General features: G+C 41.3%; 1 protein-coding gene across 2 annotated transcripts in view; it reads left to right on the top strand.

Moving 5' to 3' along the window:
• Window positions 1-20,281, top strand: part of LOC108358413 (uncharacterized) — a 247,418-nt gene that overhangs the window by 172,041 nt on the left and 55,096 nt on the right. The gene's annotated exons all lie outside the window — the stretch shown is intronic.

The raw sequence follows: 20,281 nt of genomic DNA, 5'->3' as shown, positions 1-20,281 counted from the left end.
CGCAACTAGTTTAAGCAATTCGGTACGGCTTAGTTATTTGTTCAACGATTTTGGTATTTGTGTCCAAACGCGTGACCCGATTTAAAAACTTTAACATACGCGTGTAGTGAAAGAATTAAACTTTAATTTACAATAAATAATTCAAATTTCCGAGTACTAGTATATTAATAAATTATGGAGTTTTTTGTAAATTTTGAAGTTAGTTCTGCGCAAAAACACTGGATGGCGTAGCCGGAGTTATATGCACAAGAAATGTTGAATATCTTTCACAATAGAAGCGGAGCTTCCGCCCCTCTTCTCTGTGGAGACAGAAAGGAGAATTATACTTATTAAGGGTTATAATCCGTAAACGCCTACCCAGAAAGAAGTTGTGCGCAAAAATACTGTCGTCCGGAGTGGGACTGATGAGGGTATTTTTCTAAAAGCAGGCCTAAGGCGGCCAATGTGGAAGGTGTTATGTGCATAAATACTGTGAGTTTACATTTTCTATGTCTAAGTGCTAATTTTACCCCATTTTAAAATGGGCCCCGGGGGTCTGTAGAAGGGTCAGAGAGGGGAAGGATGACTTGTCTTATAGTTTGGATTGTGCTCGCTCTAATGGATGGGGTTTTAGGTGCCACACCCCCTTCCCCTTTCGCTGCACGCCACAAAATCATTGTACAGATAACTAAAAATTTCCCAAGAAATTCACTAAACCACCAACTTTACAGGTTTTTGAAAAATTATCGTTTACCGAAAGCTGCATTTACATATTTGCTTGAAACATTGGAAAGCAAAGTACAAGCTGGTGTAAGAAAAACCTCGATACGCCTAATTTTTAAACTAGCAGCGACTTTAAGGTTCTGTGCTCAGGGATGCTACCAACTGAGTGTAGGAAACGATAGCAATATTGGACTTGGCCAATCTACTGTTTCCCTAGTTTTGACTGAAATGTTTCATGCTTAGGAAGAGCACGTGTGTCAAAATTGGATAAATATGAATTACACTGATGAAGAGAAACGAAAGGCGAAAATGTATTTTTTTGAGAAAAGTGGAATTCCAGGNCAATAAATAATTCAAATTTCCGAGTACTAGTATATTAATAAATTATGGAGTTTTTTGTAAATTTTGAAGTTAGTTCTGCGCAAAAACACTGGATGGCGTAGCCGGAGTTATATGCACAAGAAATGTTGAATATCTTTCACAATAGAAGCGGAGCTTCCGCCCCTCTTCTCTGTGGAGACAGAAAGGAGAATTATACTTATTAAGGGTTATAATCCGTAAACGCCTACCCAGAAAGAAGTTGTGCGCAAAAATACTGTCGTCCGGAGTGGGACTGATGAGGGTATTTTTCTAAAAGCAGGCCTAAGGCGGCCAATGTGGAAGGTGTTATGTGCATAAATACTGTGAGTTTACATTTTCTATGTCTAAGTGCTAATTTTACCCCATTTTAAAATGGGCCCCGGGGGTCTGTAGAAGGGTCAGAGAGGGGAAGGATGACTTGTCTTATAGTTTGGATTGTGCTCGCTCTAATGGATGGGGTTTTAGGTGCCACACCCCCTTCCCCTTTCGCTGCACGCCACAAAATCATTGTACAGATAACTAAAAATTTCCCAAGAAATTCACTAAACCACCAACTTTACAGGTTTTTGAAAAATTATCGTTTACCGAAAGCTGCATTTACATATTTGCTTGAAACATTGGAAAGCAAAGTACAAGCTGGTGTAAGAAAAACCTCGATACGCCTAATTTTTAAACTAGCAGCGACTTTAAGGTTCTGTGCTCAGGGATGCTACCAACTGAGTGTAGGAAACGATAGCAATATTGGACTTGGCCAATCTACTGTTTCCCTAGTTTTGACTGAAATGTTTCATGCTTAGGAAGAGCACGTGTGTCAAAATTGGATAAATATGAATTACACTGATGAAGAGAAACGAAAGGCGAAAATGTATTTTTTTGAGAAAAGTGGAATTCCAGGCGTAATAGGTTGCATTGATGGGACACATATTAAAATCGTTGCCCCAAAAATGGATCTTCAACACCTTTACTATAACCGGGAAGGGTACTTCAGCTTAAACGCGATGATAGTGAGTATTTAGGTAAAATATTAAATGAAAGTATTATTTAAATATGTTCATTTACAGGCCTGTGAAAACGCTCTTAAGATTCGTTACATCAATGCAAGACATCCTGGGGCAACGCACGATGCTACGGTTTTCAATATGTCTTCTTTAAAACCCCAATTAGAAGATGACTACCGCAGGGGTGAAAGGAATTTATTATTAAGTTTGTTATTATCAAATATATTGGACATTTCGATGGCTCTTACACAAATTTGTATATAATTTTCACGTGACGCAGGATATGCTTTACAACCGTATATGCTTACTCCATTCCGGAACCCTGATAACGGATCAGTGGAGGGTATATTTAACAAAAGGCATGCAAAAGCTAGGAATGTTGTGGAACGCACGATTGGGGTGTTGAAAAATCGGTTTAGGTGTTTGATAGGTGCTCGTGCGCTGCACTATGAGCCAAAGAAAGCCACCCAAATAATAAACGTTTGCGCAGCACTGCACAATATATGCATTTTTTACAATGTTGAGTCTTCGAATGAAGAAGTTAATGATAGTCAAGACCCGGAAAACTATTATGAAGATCAAGGTGACATCAATGTTCAAGCTGGCCATATAAATCAAGAAGCCGTAGAAATAAGAAATAACATTTTACAACATAAATATGCGACTTCAGTCTTAAATCTTTTTTTATTGTTTGTATGTATTCATTGAAGCTCAGGTTTTTTTAAGTTTTATTAATTTGTTATAATTCCCGTAATTCAAGTTTAAATTAAAATCAATGTAACATAAAATGTTAAAAATTTAATATTGATAAATACCTACTACTTAAAGAATTATCGTAAACATAAGCCAAAAAATCTTCATTTTCAACTAAATTTGGTCATTGTTAAAAAAAATAGCCTCATGTGTACAAATTAATAGGGTCGCGACGTTATGAGAAGTTTTGACAATTTCTTTTTTGTTTTTGTTTTTTTTTTTGGCCTTTATAACAATTATATTCAACAATTTATATTGAGCTCGAGGCCGTTTTAAATGAAAATTTTATTGTGGAAAACCAACAATAATTTGAAAAAATGGTAGAAGTGATAGCTATTTGGGAAATTACATTTCCTCATCAGACTTCTTTCAGTAGTACGCCTTGTAAATTATCGTTTGCTTTTTTCCACTATTTTCATTTTTGTTATGCCAACACAATCAAGCGCAGCTATTCCGCTGCAATTCACTTGATCATGTGGTTGTTGGTATTGTTGGTTTTTGCTAATAATTCTATTTTTAGAATGTTTAACTTTTAGGTGTGCTCGTCCTTAAGTTATTTGTTTTTGTTATTTTTTTTTGCCCTGTTATATGCATGGAGTCGAAGTCGTCGATAACGATGTTTAACCGCAGATTAGTGTTAACCAGACATTGAGTAACCGGCCCTAAGTCTCTTAAATCTAATGTAAGAAAAGGATATAAACTTTCCGAAAGCAAATGGATTTTAAGTAGTAGCCAGTAAGTTGTTTTACTATATATTTAATTCAATTAATTATAATTAAGATAAGTATTTAGAGTTGATTTAATCCAAGCTCAATTTAAAGGTAAAATATAAGTAAAGGTAAGTATCCTGAGTAATTATAACTAGTAGGTAAATTTAGGGTAAGTACGGTTAAGGTAAATCAGGTCGGTAAGTCCAGTAGCAAAATCAGGTAGGAATATCCGGTAAGTATATTACAAAACAATTGAATTGAGTTAAACAGGTAAGGGGATGTATATTTATAGTAGGTCAGGTAGGTATATTAACAAAAGTTAAATTAAGTAATGCGGGTAAGTATATTCAGGTATTAGGGTTGCGATTTCGTTTTAAGTAGTTAAGGATTTTCATTTATTTTTCTTTTTCTTCTTTTCTATCTTTTGGTCGTATAGCGTTTTGGTTTCCGTTTTATATTTTCACGATTTCATTTTAAATTTTTTTATAAGTTCGTTATATTATATTATTGTGGCCATTTTCTTTTATTGTATTTATGGTTATTTATTTAAAATTGGTTTTATAGTTGAATTTTTGAATTTTTCGTTAAGCTTTTAGTTTAAACTTATTTTTATTTAAAATAAATTTGTAGTTTAATTTATTTTAATTTAGTTCAATTTAAGTTGATTTAATTTCGTTTGAATTTATATTAATCTAATTCTAGTTTAGATTTTATTTGATTTTTTATTTTTATTTTTTCTATTTAATCTGAGTTAATCAATCCTAACTATTATTTCCCTTATCTACCTATATATGCATCTAGGTATATACCTGTATAGGTGTGTATATATGTACTCAACAGCTAAGGATAAGAAGAAACCATAAAATTTTTATTCTTAATATTAACTTATTTTTTTTCCAATAATTTTTTTCTTGTTTAGTTTACTTTTAATTTCTTGGGTTTTCCAAATTTCTAATTTTAAAGGTATTGTGTTTCTTTCTTTTTTTTCCAACAACTTTTTTTTTTGTTAGCTTACTGTAATTTCTTAAAAAAAAAATGTTTTATTCACGAAAAGAAGATTTCTAGGCCCGAAGAACTCACCCTAGTGTTGCAGCAGGCCTTGGCGGGGCCTGCTGTTGTTGTTGTTGCAGGAGTCGTGCACCGCTATGGTAGCCGCGCTGGTTGTTGTTGTTGGTGTTGCGCACGCGGTGTTGCGCGCTGTTGTTGTTTGTATTGAGCGCTGTTGCTGTTGGTATTGCGCGCTGTTGTCGCTGGTGTTGCGCACTGTTGTTGCTGGGGTTGCGCGCTGTTGTTGGGTGTTGAGCGCTGCTGCTGTTAGCGTTGTGCGCTGTTGAAGGTGTTGCGCGCTATGGTAGCTGCGCTGGTTGTTGTTGTTGTTGCGCGCTGTTGTTGGGTGTTGAGCGCTGCTGCTGTTAGCGTTGTGCGCTGTTGAAGGTGTTGCACGCTATGGTAGCTGCGCTGGTTGTTGTTGTTGTTGCGCGCTGTTGTTGCTGGTGATGCACGCTGTTGTTGTCCCGCTGCTGTGGCGGGCGTTGTTATAGCCGGTGTTGCGCAGCGCTATAGTAGCCGCGCTGGTTGGTGGCGTTGTTGAGGTGGCCGCGCTTTTGGCGGTTAAGACCGCACTCTGGCGGTGCTTCCGCTGTCGCCGCTGTTGCATGGCGGTTGGTGCAGCCGCGCTCTTGGCGGTGTTGCTGCTGCGCGTTAGCCACACTATTGTTGTTATCGGTGTTGTTCCACGCTATGGTAGCCGCGCTGGTTGTTGTTGCGCGCTTCTGTTGCTCGCTGTTGAAGGTGTTGCGCGCTATGGTAGCTGCGCTGGTTGTTATTTTTGTTGCGCGCTGCTGTTGTTGATGTTGCGCTCTGTTGTTGCTGGTGTTGCACGCTATTGTTGGTGGTGTTGCGCACTGTTGTTGTGTGTTGAGCCCTGCTGCTGTTGGTGTTGCGCGCTGTTGGAATTTCAAATAAGATGTGGCGCTGCAAAAAAAAATAAATATTTATATATACATAAATAAAAGCTCAAAACTAAGTATTTGTGACAAGAACCATCCACCTAAGATAAACTACTACAGTTTCATTTTATTAAATTTTTGTTTGTAGGAAAATGCATAAGTAAAACAGTTTTCGTACGGTCGTTCGTTTATTTGTACAATGATTTTGGGTTATCGTGTCCAACCACGCGATCCGAACCAAGGAAACTTCAACATCTACGTCTAGTCAGAGGATTGCACTTTAATCAAAAAAAAGATTGCGGTTTGAAATATGCACTCCTTCTGTAAATTTGGAGGTGGATTTTGGTGTAAAAATACTGCTGATGGCCTAACACAAATTTAATTATTTTCTTTGCGAAAATAATCCTTATACAAATGACCGAACATTTCCCCCGCACAACAGGAAATCCGTCAAAATTTTTTTTTCTTTTTGTTAGAATAAAATCTTAGGCCATTCCGAGTATTTTCGCACCGTCGAATTTTACCAAAAGGCGCCCACTTCAAACCGAATTTATTAATAAATTTAACAACACATAACTTAAAAAAAAACCTACAAGGCTACGGCAGCTAGAACTATATATTTGCAATCAGTAGAACTGCCCCTCCTGTTCCCTGGCTACCTTAATGCGGAACTCTGGGGATACCCAACTAAATTGCAGCTTAGTAACCTATTGCTAGGAAATTGAAATTTTTGTTTTAAATTTAAGTTAGTTCTTTTGCTACACGCGTATGCTAAAGCCTCCCAAGATCCGGGCAGCGCGTCTGCACCCAGCACCACAAAAATCATTACTATGCATTACTATCCAAACTGTACCCCAGTCGCATGTTGCTTAATTTGCCAATTGCAAGGTAAGCGTGGTTTCTTGCTCCAAGCTAATCCATTCACATAACAGAAAGCTGGAGCAGAATGGAGTAACTTAGAGCAAGAAAATTCTTATGAAACCCGGAGAAACGCTCATTAACACCACTTATGCTGAGGAACACTTACCTGATGCCGACGGTTGTCCTACGGTGCTAGGGGCTTGTGGTTAGTGGTGGTGCGTCATTTGGACTGGTTGCGTTATTCGTCCACCGGGAATTTGCCGCAGTGCAAGGAGGAATGTCAAAAGAATGTTCGAGGCTGTCCGGGGTTACCATGACCCCGTTGTGCAATTCCGAACCGGTTCATTTTTCACTTTTGGTTTCCATGTATTTACTACGGCGGATGAACAATTATCGGGCGAAACTCAGGATAAGGCAGAATATTGTTGGCAGTGATAGAAGTGAAAATCAAAATGGAATCTGATAAATTTAAAAAGAACGTACGTTACTTGCAAGTTATAGAATAGATCTAAATTTAACAATTTCAGCAACACACAAAATAGAGCTTCTGCACGAGCGTTTGTGTGGTTTTTCACTTGCCAAAATTTTCCTTTTGTTTGGCACAGCCAGATACTATTTATTTGTACACCGTCTCACCATGGATAAAAGTTACCGGTTGGCACACATACTATATCGGAATATCGATAATGTTTCCGCCAGAATGTTTTATTACAAAGGGAATAGCTGTCAAAGTACGAAGTTATCGCAATAGATGCCAAGATATAAGCCCTGATATGTATTGTGCCCCCACATTCCAACAGATGTGTTAAGTTATAAATTCCATCCTGTGAAGACGGCAGTTACAGACAGCTGTCACCAACTATCGCTAGCCTCCGCTGGTAAACTTTTATTAACCAAAAAAAGTAGGCGAACAGACCTAAGGAACTAGTGACAATTAGCGACACCCGTCCGGAGGGAACACAGCTATCGCAAAATGGCAGACATTCCATGCAGTTTTGGGGTTGCCATACGCTCTAGAAAAATTATCAGATGGTGAAATTTATGGGTGCGCTATACGCCGAAGAATAAAGTATTTATATTTTGTGCGGCGAACAGTAACCCATAACAAACCTGCTTCACTTCACGACTCGTCACAGAATCGAACAGGAATCCTGTAATTCTTGTATTCATAAAACAATGAGCTTAATGTTTTAAAAAGTTCAATCTGGGGTTTCAGTAAGTCAGGGTGGTTTTTGTAATTCTGGTAAAGAAGAAAAAATAAAAGTTATACCAGAGTTTGCCTGGCGTATTCGACTCGGAAACTCAATCCCGGCTGCGTAACTAAGTGTGGGTTGAATTAGCGTTCTTTTCGAAATGCTTGAGTCAGAATTATACCGAGTAAACTCTGGGGAAAAATTCAAGTCCGGTGTTGCGGTGGTTCTCTATTGTTTTAGGCCAGAGAAGCCTACCCCCCAAAGTGCCGAACTTAGTCGGTCTTTACACCCTGCCCCCCACTAGTTCAACACCGCTAAGAAGAACACAGGGCAGGCTGTCCTGAAAAGGACACTTGGCCGCGAGTTTATAGCCGTCCGGCGGCGGGGAAAAGCGTGTATATATTTATTTTGTTTCCTATTCATTATGGCTCGTCAAAACTCCGAAAGGCATTAGACATTTTGATAAGGAGAACTAGTCAAAACTCCGAAAGGCATTAGACATTTTGATAAGGAGAACTCGTCAAAACTCCTAAAAGACAATTCTAATGGGAGTGCGGATTGTCAGGCAGTTCACGACTCCCGGTGGGAGCACGCGTGAACGTCCTATGTATATAGATGTTCGGGGAGGATACTGGGCGGTTTGTCCCCGACCGCCAAAGCGCCCAGTGAAAAGGACAGTAAGAGAAAAAAAGATACTCTATTCACATTCGTTGGCTAGAGTTAGCCACCAATTGCCGAACTTAGTCGGTCTTCACAGTACGGCCCCTCCGCTAGTCCAGTAGCTCGTTTCTGTTCCGATTCTCTACCTGGGCGAATTCATATATGAACTCGCCGCCTTGTTCTCTACTGCTAAGGAGTTGTAATGAATGACGTATATTCCCTACCAGCAGAGAAATGATCGGTAGGGAAGAGTTACAGAGGCGATTTACAGCCCTACATGACTTAGCTTCGAGGAAAAGCCATGCAAAGTTGGACCCCGGGCAGTCTGCGGGCGGTCAAGGTTTTACCCTATCGCTAAGTTTAATATTTGCAAAAACGTGTATATATATAAATTCGAGAAAAAACGTGATTATTAAATTTTGGAAAAAAACTACTTTACTTTCGGATCGCTCTTCGTGACGGATGACATTGTCACGGCCGGATGTCAGATGCATGGAACCTACCGATCGGTTTGCCATTCAAGTCCTCTAAATCGTACAAAGCATTGCCTACCTTTCGCAGAACACGACACTTGATATATTTAGGCAAGAATTTTGCATTTATGCCTTGCTTAAAATTGCTAAGAGCGAAGTTTTTCCGGAATACTTCTTGTCCTTCCCAGTAATTCACAACCCGCGTACGTTTGTTGTACGTGTTCCCTGCTCTGTCTTGCGCTAGCTCAAGGTTATTTCGTATGTGTTCGCGAATGTTTGCTAACTTGTCAGCTCTGCTTGTAATCGGGACTTCGTCTTGTCTTAGGCTACCCAGTTTCTCCAGTATGCTATAGGCTGACACATGTTGTATCATATTTTGTCCAAATAACGCGTAGTAAGGCGAGCTCTGTATCGACGTATGGTAATCGCTTCTTAAAACCGACAAAATTTCGGGAATATATTTGTTGGATGTACAATCATTGCCACAGACATATGGCAACCCTGTTAGAAAATAACTAACCAAAAGGAAATGTCAAATACATGTTTTTCTTATTCACGGTTACTGTAAATTATAGTTGAAAGAAAAACACAAGCATTTTTTACCGCGGAAATAGCCCGCCCTTTTTTTAGTAGCAATATTCCTTTTGCACAAATAAAACCTAAGCTTTACATCGCCTATAATCGTATTTTTTTGGATTAGCGTGCACTGCAGCTACGAGCATATTAATTGTTCACCATCAACACTGGAAAAATAATTCGGACTCATAAACAATCAAACATTTGGTGCCTCCTGTGAGGATTTCGGTGGAGTCGGAAGCGAGGTTATGCAGGTAGTCGCAGGTAGTTTGAGGATGAGTGCATTTTGATTTTATAGAAAGTTGGTTTTTGTCATTAAAATGTCGGAAAGCAAAGATTCCCCTGCTCCAGGTGATCTTGTCAGTGAGCAAAAATCACTTATCACATCCATACAAAAAGCGGTCACCAATTTTAAGAAAGATCCCATGTCTCGTAAAACGGAATCTTACTTTTCTGTCAGACTTGAATCATTGTTTTCAATGCGTGTAGAATTTCGTTCTAATCACCGCAATCTAATGCGTCACGCCTCACAGGAAGAGGTCAAGTCAAGGTATCTTGACGAAGACATATGTAGCCTATTTGAAGAAACATTTATACAAGCGGTGTCCATAATCCGTGAAGGGCGTAACATCGCCTTCCCACCGACAGGTGCATCTGCGAGTACGCCATCATCTAACCCCGATGCGTCATCAGCAACCATCGCGAGTAATGACGTACCCCTACCTGAAGTGAAGAACTTTCAATGGTAATTATATCGAAGGAAGTTTTTGAATCCAGAGTTCACAATAATAACCGTCTTACCGATCTCCAGCGTTTCCATTACCTAAAAGGCGCGCTGTCGAATGACGCTGCGCAAGACATCGAACATTTGAGCATCATAAGTGACAATTATCAAGTAGCTTGGAGTATGTTAGTGAGCACGTATGACAACAAACGCGTGCTATTCTATCATTATATGGATGTTTTTGATCAGCAAATTGTGACTAGTCGCGAAGATGCAAGTGCTTTGAAACGTGATACCCAAACATGCCGAGCCAGTGTGAATTCGATAAAAAAGCTGGGAGTAAACATCGATGAACAAAATCATATCTTTGTATATTATATGCTTAAAAAGTTACCGAGTTCAGTGGGAAAGAACTCAACGTGCACATAAAAATATTCCGCTATTCACGCTATTTAAGTGTTAGTGACATCCAAGCCATCAGCACTATCAAAGCAGCAAGCCACTCGTAAGAAAGTGGATCCAGCGTCTAGCACCAGCAAGAAAGAAGCCAAGGTATATCTTGTTGTAAAGAAAGATGTTGCGTGCCCAATCTGTGGGAAGTCGGATCACCCAGTACGAGAGTGTACAGAATTTATAAATTTAAGCTTAGCTGAAAAAAAGCTGCTATTAAAAAATTTAAGCTGTGTTTCAACTGCTTAGGACACAACCACCGTTCCACCAATTGTAGCAGCCGGAGGAATTGTCGAACTTGTAAAAAACGACATCATACGCTTATACATGCAGATCGCATTGAGGCATCTATGCATGTTGCAGTTACAGCTGAAACAGTAGAGGATTCTACCTTGCCGAGCTGGGATGTTTTATTGCCGACTGCAGTCATCCCGGCTAAGAACTTCGAGGGTGAAATTCTTCGCTTTCGAGCATTTTTGGATCAGGGGTCCCAAGCATCATTTGTAACTGAACATGCAGTGCAACTGCTACACATGCCACGTCACAAAGCCTCTATCAATGTAGCTGGGCTAAGCGAAACAAAGGTGGCTGTCAGTAGGTCATATGTTATCTTGACCATAGGTTCAAGGTTTGATAGCAGCATTCAACACCGAGTTTTAGCTTATGTTCTTCCGAAATTAAGCCATGTGATGTCACCAAAGCGCATGCCTCCAAAATTTTGGCCCCATTTAAACGGTTTGCAGTTGGCAGACCCGAGATACTACGAGCCCCAAAGTATTGATTGTTTGTTAGGAAACGATGTTTATGACGACATTATCCGTGGTGATGTTCGTAGGGGAAACAGGGGAGAGCCGATTGGCCAATGCACCTTATTTGGCTACATTCTTTCCGGAAAAATAAGCGCCCCCCCATCCCCACCACATACTCTATCTTCGTTACATGTACATACCGAAACTAAGAAGTTATTAACACGTTTCTGGGAGATGGAAGAATGTCAGAGTGAACGCAAATTGTCGGAGCTAGACCAGTGGTGTGAAGACTTTTATAAGAGCACTACTACTCGCATGGATAATGGTAAATACATGGTAAGGTTGCCTCTCCTATCATATCTTGATCCTTCCGTCTGTATCGGGACTTCTAAACATGTCGCCCTCAAGAGGTTATTATATCTGGAACGTCGTTTGGTACAATGCCCTTCACTAAGGGAAATATATCGGGACACCATCGACGAATATCTACAACTCGGTCAAATGGAACCAGTCAATGCGGTGGATCAAATGCACCATAAAACGAATATCAACAATACAGCTTCCACCCTTTGCTATCTTCCACACCACCCGGTAGTTAAAGAATCAACTTCTACAACAAAGGTACGTATCGTGTTTGATCACGGATCACTGCAACTTAATACCACTGAAACCTTAAAGGCTTTAGGAATGTTTTGGAATCCGGCATCCGATGAGTTTACCTACGGCATCAAGTTTGATATTCCTAGCGGGCCACCAACTAAACTGACCCATTGGGGTGGTTGAATCCAATCATTTTAAGAGCCAAACTTTTCATGCAATTGTGGATTATAAAGCTGGGGTGGGATGACATCTTACCCCAAGAAATTCAAAGCTTCTGGAACCAGTATACTAAGGAGCTTCCATCTATAGAAATGATACGTGTACCCCGTTGGCTGAACACCAACCATCATAACAGCAGTAACACAATCCATATATTTTGTGACGCTTCAGCAAGTGCCTATTCAGCAGCAGCCTATATGAGAGCCAAAAGTGCACATTCACAATATCATACAAGTTTACTCATGGCCAAGTGCAAAGTATCGCCAACCAAGCCCAAATTAGCTATACCGCGCGCTGAGTTATGCGCTGCCGTACTCGCAATCAAACTGTTAAAATTTTTGAAGGTAAATTTACATTCCAATGTCGATTTTTCTAAAACAGTTCTTTGGTCCGATTCAATGGTTGTACTTGGGTGGATAAGAGGGGATTCCACCCGTTGGAAGGTTTTTGTTGCAAACCGATTGAGTAAGATCTTAGAAATTACAGGCGCTCATCAATGGCGGTGTGTGCCAACCAAGGAAAACCCTGCGGACTGTTCGACGCGTGGCCTAACTCCATCCAAATTATCGAGGCATGAACTCTGGTGGTCGGGGCCGTCGTGGCTACGACGACACCACGATCATTGGCCGAACGAAGTGAGCGAACCAACTATGCCTCCAGCTGTTATTGAAGCAGAAGAAAACAGACATACCATTTCGGTAAATTTGATCAATACTGAAAAGAAAACTATTTCAGTTTACATTGGGGAAGTCTCATCATATACTCGTTTAGTTCGAGTAATTGCTTATTGTTACAGATTCATTCATATCTGCAGTCACCCAAATGAGAAATGCAGAAGCGGCTTATCTGTGGTAGAGTTGAACCGCAGCATGCTTAGTATCGTCTCAATTGTTCAACATGAAGCGTTTCCAAGCGAATGGAAAGCCCTCTCGTCAAATCGCAGTATTCCTGGGAATAGCACCCTGATTCCATTAAATCCTTTTTTCGATCATACAGACCGCGTGATTCGTTTGGGGGGGCGGCTCCGCGATTCTCTACTCCCGATAAACGAAAAACATCCATTCATATTGCCCGCGAAACACCACTTCACCGAATTGTTAATTGATTACCGTCATCGCATGACACGACACGGCGGGACCGCAATCACGCTGAACTACATCAGAAAACGATTTTAGATAATAAATGGACGAAACGTGGTGAGGTCTCGCTTACACCGTTGTATCACTCGTTATCGATGTAAGCCGAAAACGCAGGATCAACTCGTGGGAAACCTGCCCGCAGCCCGAGTGCGCCCAGCTAAAGTATTTTCGTCCGTTGGAGTGGACTATGCGGGCCCGCTGAACATTTCGCCTTCAAAAGGTCGAGGTCGCACTTCAATTAAAGGATATGTTGCTATATTCATATGCTTAGTCTCCAAAGCGGTGCATCTAGAACCCGTTAGCGATCTCTCCGCAGATGCCTTTCTTGCAGCATTGAAGCGATTCGTCGGGCGACGAGGTATATGCAGCGACTTGTATAGCGATTGCGGAACCAATTTTGTTAGTGCAAATAAAAAGATAAAGGCTGATCAAACAGCCTATCGCACCTTCATTGAATCAAACGCTATTCCATGGCTCACTTTACAACAGATTCAATGAAACTTCATCCCACCCTTATCCCCACATTTTGGTAGGATTGTGGGAGGCAGGCGTGAAGTTTATGAAGTATCACTTGAAACGAGTTATCGGTGATCGCGTGCTAACTTATGAAGAGCTAGCAACTGTGTTGGCACAGATTGAATCCTGCCTTAACTCTCGTCCTTTATGTCCTCTAACAAATGATCCTCACGACCTTGTGGTTTTAACCCCAGGTCATTTTTTAACCGGAGACGCACTTCTGGCACCTCCAACAGCAGAAATCGGAAGCTTCAATATTCGAGACCGTTGGCAAAACTGCCAATTTCTCGTTCAACAGTTTTGGCGTCGCTGGAGCGCTGAGTACCTGTCACGACTTCAAAGAAGACCAAAGTGGTTGCGATCTAAACTAAGTGTACAGGTAAACGATATCGTGTTAATTAAAGACGAGCGATTCCCTTGCAATCGTTGGCCACTTGGTAGAATAGTTAAAACACATGCAGGAGCTGACGACATGATTCGAGTTGTTACTATCAAAACTCAAGGTGGCATCGTCAAACGGCCGATTACGAAAGTGTGCCTGTTACCTATTCCCGACAACGAACATGAGGAAACCGAAAACCAACCTATGTAAAATCAAATTGTATTTTTCTTCAAGCTATTTTCAGGCGGCAACTCTGTGTCACCAAGCGATATAACCAACTTGTGCGTGACAGCGTGAGGTTTCAACAAACAAGAGAGAGTAATCCCCTGCTACGACGTCGTTGGCGAAAGCTTCAGTTATACTAATCTTCCCAAAGATCATGGCGGGGGTGTATGTTGGATGTACCATCATTGCCACAGACATATGGCAACCCTGTTAGAAAATAGCTAACCAAAAGGAAATGTCAAATACATGTTTTTCTTATTCACGGTTACTGTAAATTATAGTTGAAAGAAAAACACAAGCATTTTTTACCGCGGAAATAGCCCGCCCTTTTTTTTAGTAGCAATATTCCTTTTGTACAAATAAAACCTAAGCTTTACATCGCCTATAATCGTCTTTTTTTGGATTAGCGTGCACTGCAGCTACGAGCATATTAATTGTTCACCATCAACACTGGAAAAATAATTCGGACTCATAAACAAACAAACAATGTTTGTCCCAGTCCATGTGATCTTGCTTGTCTTTCAGGAATATTGTAACTTTCGAAACAATCTCTCTGTTCACGCGTTCAGAGGCGTTAGCCTGCGGTGAGTATAACCCCGTCTTGATGTGAACAACCCCGTAGCTTTCAAAAAACTGTTGCATCTCCTTCGAAATGAATTGATTCCCGTTATGACTATGGACGAATTGAGGGAACCCGAAAGCTGGAAAAATCTCTGTACTAAAGAAGCTGATTACATTTGCCGACGTCGCGTTTTGCATCGCCTTCAAAAATACGTATTTGGAAAAGTGGTCTACCACTATGAACAAAAACTGGTTTCTTCTCTTTGATCCTGGGTATGGTCCTAAGAAGTCGAAATAAAGACGCTGGAATGGCCTCTCAGATACGAAGGCATTGCCCATAGGTGGTGTGGATACTTGATTGGTGGCTTTCACGGCTTTGCAGGTTTCGCAACGGTTTACATAGAGGCGTATGTCCTTTGCCGTTTGCGGCCTAAAATATTTCTGCCGAACACGCTCTAAAGTCTTTTGCCCTTCTTGATTGTTTTTAATTGTTTCACGAAGCACCGAGTACTCTGCGCCGTCAAATTCCGGTGATGCCAAGTCAATTTCCAGAGGTGTGGTAGAAGTCAATTCGTCCACGTCAAAACGCGAAAGGGTGTCCGGCACAACATTCAATTTTCCTTTGCGATGCTCCATCCTAAAGTTGCATCTTTGCAATAGAAGCGACCATCTTGCCAGCCTGCCACTCAAGTCTTTTTGTGTCATTAGCCACTTGAGACTTGAATGGTCAGTAATTATTCGAAAAGGCAATCCTTCAATATATGGTCTGAAACGCTTGACGCTAACTATTGCGGCGAGGCATTCCAGCTCGGTGACCGTATAATTCCGCTGAGCATTATTAAGCTTCTTCGATACGAAAGCTATGGGATGCTCTGCCCCTTCCTCATCGAGCTGGAATAACACGCCACCTACCCCTATTTTGGATGCATCACATTGAATTACGAATTCTTTACTAAAATCGGGTTGTGCCAGGACAGGCGCTGAACAGAGTGCAACTTTAAGTTTACCAAATGCTTAAACTGCCTCAGGAGTTAACTTAAATGGACCAGGTGACTTTCGAAGGCAATCTGTCATTGGGCCCGCCAAATCTGGTAATAAACGATCTGTACCAATTTGCCATTCCTATAAACCTGCGAACCTGACGAGGAGACTTGGGAATCGGAAAATCCTTTATTTTTCCCGGGTCTCCTTTCAAACAACCATTCCCAGAACTTGCTCTTCTTTACGTTGATAGTGAGTCCCGCATCCCGCAAGCATTTCGCCACTTCCTTCAGCAATTCCAAATGATCTTCGAAGTTGGAGCTGCACACCATCAGATAATCCAGGTAGACGAAGACGTTCTCTCGTAACCGTGAAGGAATAGCCTTATCCATCAGCCGACTCAATGTTTGTGGACCGTTGCACAGGCCAAAGGGCATTACTTTAAAGTGATACAATGACTTTCCTGGAACCGCAAATGCCGTCTTTTCCTTAGACGATTCCGTTAATTTGATTTGAAAGAAAGCATCCTTCAAATCAATACCACTTATAAAGTATGTGTCCTTTAACCTGCTCAACAACTCATTAATATGGGGCAACGGATACGAGTCCTTCTTTGTGACCGCGTTCACCTTCCTGGAGTCAATGCACGGCCTGACCTTGCCTGGTTTCCGAACTAGTACCACTGGACTACACCACGGTGAATTCGATTCCTCAATCACTCCCATCTTGAGTAGCCTTTCAATTTCGCTATAGGCTTCTGCCTGCCTGTATGGTGAAAGAGGAAAGTGCTTACTTTTAATTGGCACCGCATCACCCGTGTCTATATGGTGCGTCACTAAACTGGTTTGACCTAGTCCTAGCTTTTCGAACGAGGGAAACTCCTGAACAACTTCTTGCAATGCTACCTTCTGATCTGGTGTGAGCTGATGGAAGTTTGGCTCATCTTCATTTGGAAAATCTAAACAGGAAACGCTTGGGAATATACCGGGTGCTAACGCAAATGCCTTCCAGAAATCAACACCCAGGTATGCTTCTAGGATTAATGACGGTACAAGATAAAAGCGAATAGTCCTCGTAATATTTTTAAAAGTGGCCGGTAAAGATATCGAGCCAAGTATTTTCTGCAGATTTCCACCAGCCGTGTAAACAAACGCGCGCAAAGAATGATATTTTAATTTGTTTCCCTTTAGGAAATCTTCGCATCCGTTTCCAAGAATGGAAACGTTTGCTCCGGAATTTAATAAACCCACTACGAAACTATCGTGTATTTTAATCTTTGCTAGCGGTCGTTCGTCTGTCGTATAAGAATTTTAGTGCTTTGCAAAAGTTTTCGCATATTTACTCGGCTAGAATATCTTTTCCTACACTGAAGAATATTTTCTGAAATTACAAGTTTTGGTCCTTCTTCGAAAATATCCGCCCTTACCCGTTCATAATCCTGCTCTCTTTGCTCTAAACTAACTGGGAATTGAGTCTGGCATGCCACATCCCTACGTGAAGGCCTAAGAATTCGAACCTGCAGAGGATTGGCTGTAGAAGAAAACATACACTCGGAATCAGAACTATCGGAACTATCTGGAAAAGTTATGATGACCCGAAGTGAAACTCTCGAGGGACTGGTACTACTCTCCGAACTACTGACATCTCCATGCAAACAAACGGTTCTGGCTGAGGCTGACTTGCTTTTTGGTTTAGTACAGGTGGCTGCTGCTTCGGGGCTAGGGAGCCGAACGAGAATCCCCGATTGCCTTCTCGCTCGGGTTCCGGTTTCCCTNCGAAGTGAAACTCTCGAGGGACTGGTACTACTCTCCGAACTACTGACATCTCCATGCAAACAAACGGTTCTGGCTGAGGCTGACTTGCTTTTTGGTTTAGTACAGGTGGCTGCTGCTTCGGGGCTAGGGAGCCGAACGAGAATCCCCGATTGCCTTCTCGCTCGGGTTCCGGTTTCCCTGTCTCCGATGATCTCTGGGGCATCTTGGAGTGACCACCCACTTCTGTCCACACTAGAAGCAGAACACGTTCCGAATCGCTTCCTCGCAATAGATGTAAGAGTGGCCCATCTTGTCACAGTTCCATCACTGTATTCCTGAGTAGTCCGGTTTCCTAGTTCTATGGAAATTCAGCGCTTCCACTAGTGGATCCACTTCTCCATCCATTCCTCCTGTCCATTCATCCGGTGTAATAGCCATGGTTTCGTTGACATGCCGTCCTAAATAGTTCGGTACCAAGCGCCTGGTTTCCTTCAGGATCTGTTCGCCTTTCCTAGTAACGTCACGTAGGTCATGTAGGGTCTGCGCACCAGCATTGAAAAGCATCAACTTCAGGCTGCTGTTAACGTTCCTCTTCAATATGTCCATCAATAGGTTCTCCGACATCGGCTCCTTTAGTCTAGCGTTCAAGGCTAATATATGTGTATGAAACGTATCATACGATTCATTAGCCTTCTGACGACGCATTGAGATCTCCATCATGATCTCATGGTCACTTTTTAAGGTGCCGAATTCCCGCTTGATAGAGTAGCACAAGAAGGGATAAGACGCATCTGGATTCTGCTTAGTGAACAACCAATACCATTCCTCAGCTCGCCCTGACAAAAATAGGTGGAAACTTGCCATCAACTGCTCAACTGTACATTGCGTGCGCTCACACAACGTATTGAGTTTAAAAAGAAAGTCTGAAACGCTACCGGTGCCGTCATAAGATACCTTCCAATCCTGTGGCTTAATGACAATATTAGTGGTGAAATTTGGTCGGTTATTCAAAGTGGCTTGTGTCGGATTGCGTGTGGTGCAGTTTGAGATGCAGTTACCACTGCACTTAATGCGTTTATATATTTCCGCATTGTTCTCATTTCAGCTCTCATTTCTTCTTGCGAAGTACGTAAGTGATGATGAAACACTCCTACCCACGAATCTCCTGCGTCCGCTCCGCCATTAGAACGTCTACTTCTATCTTCTGCAATACCTTCACCAAAACCGGCAAAGACCTATCATTTTCCTGTCTTCCCGAGAGCATAGTCATGGAGGTAGCGGAAAAATTCTGGACCGAAGTCCCAGGTGGTGAGGTGTCAAGTAATCAACTTTAAGTCCCGGAGCGGGATTGGCCATCGGAATTGGAGGCGGAACTCCTCCAGTATGGTCAGCAATAGGTGAATGCATCACCAGAGAATTAGTTGCTGACATAGCAGGAGTGTTATTTCTCCCGGCCCCTCTTGACTTAACGCCGCTACCTCTCACCGAGCTACTGCGCGTAAGCCTTTGCTGCTCTTCCATACAGCAAATCAACTGCAACTGGGAAATCAAGAAATGTGACGCTCGAGGTCAAGACAAGTTCTAATTCTAAGTCTAGAACAGGTGCTGAAGATTTGGCTCTCCCAGGGCTCAAACCGAAATCCGAAAATCCGAGAAAACTTGTTTAGTTAAATTAGGCTTGCTTTCTTAGCTTAAGCCGAAAGAACGTCCAAAAAAAAAACTATATATATATTTAAAATTAAAAAAACGAGTTTAAGCCAAGTGCCGCGGTTACCGAACCCGATCGCGACAAAAAAAATCCGAATTATCAAAGTGTATTCAGTCCGCGTACTGAATATGAATATACGCAAAAGGTAAAAAAAAATCAATCAAAATATTCGTATGCAGTTAGTAAATAGGCATATATGGTAGTTAATTAAATATATGTGTATTTATAAATTCAGTTGGGTATAATTTTTAATTTTGGGAAATATGTATTTTCAAAGGTCAATGGGAATGCTGACCTCCCCCTAACATTAAGAAGGCACAAGTCTACCAAAAAATAAGGTACAAAAACAAACACAAAAAAAATCGCTGTTTGGTCCAGTACACCCAACCGCAATGCAAGCCGGCATAGTGGAATGCCCCTCCAGACTTGAAGGGTGTACTGGACTTCGCGTACAAGTTTACTGAGCTATCTTTCGGTCTCAGTGCTGTAACCCCAGCCTGTGGCACATGCAACAAAACACCTTAGCAACATCCATAAAATCACTAAACTATTAGCAACATCCATAATGTTGCTATACCTTAGCAACAATCAATATGCTACGTTACTAAGAACTGCAATAAACAGACAAACTGTAAAGCATGTTCGATCTACCCCTGCACGTAGAGGTAGTTTTAAGTTTCGTTTGACTTAAATACGGGAAACCGTAGGTTCGATCCAACACCTAGAGGATCACGGCGGTTTTTACCCCAAACACCAACGCCTATTTAAGCCGGTGTTTGTCCACAAACAGGATCAAAGAAAAGTCGCGGTCCTGTGGGTAACACATGTACAAGTGTTAAGTGAAAAACAGTCGAAAGTGTAGTAAAAGCAAAAATATTCAAAAAGTGTTTGTGTTTTTCTTCATTATAACGAGAAGTGCTAAATATAAAGCAGCAGTTAATTTTTTATGAAGAAAATTATTACAAAATATTCGAAAATTTCTCTACTTATATGTTTGGCTTTTCTTTCTTTTATTTTTCCAACATCAAAAGCTGGATT

The sequence above is a fragment of the Rhagoletis zephyria genome, unplaced genomic scaffold, assembly GCF_001687245.7.
Source record: "Rhagoletis zephyria isolate East Lansing unplaced genomic scaffold, Rhagoletis_zephyria_1.1 Rzeph_scaffold_00250, whole genome shotgun sequence".
Classification (NCBI taxonomy): domain Eukaryota; kingdom Metazoa; phylum Arthropoda; class Insecta; order Diptera; family Tephritidae; genus Rhagoletis; species Rhagoletis zephyria.
This window is presented reverse-complemented; position numbering and strand designations above follow the sequence as displayed.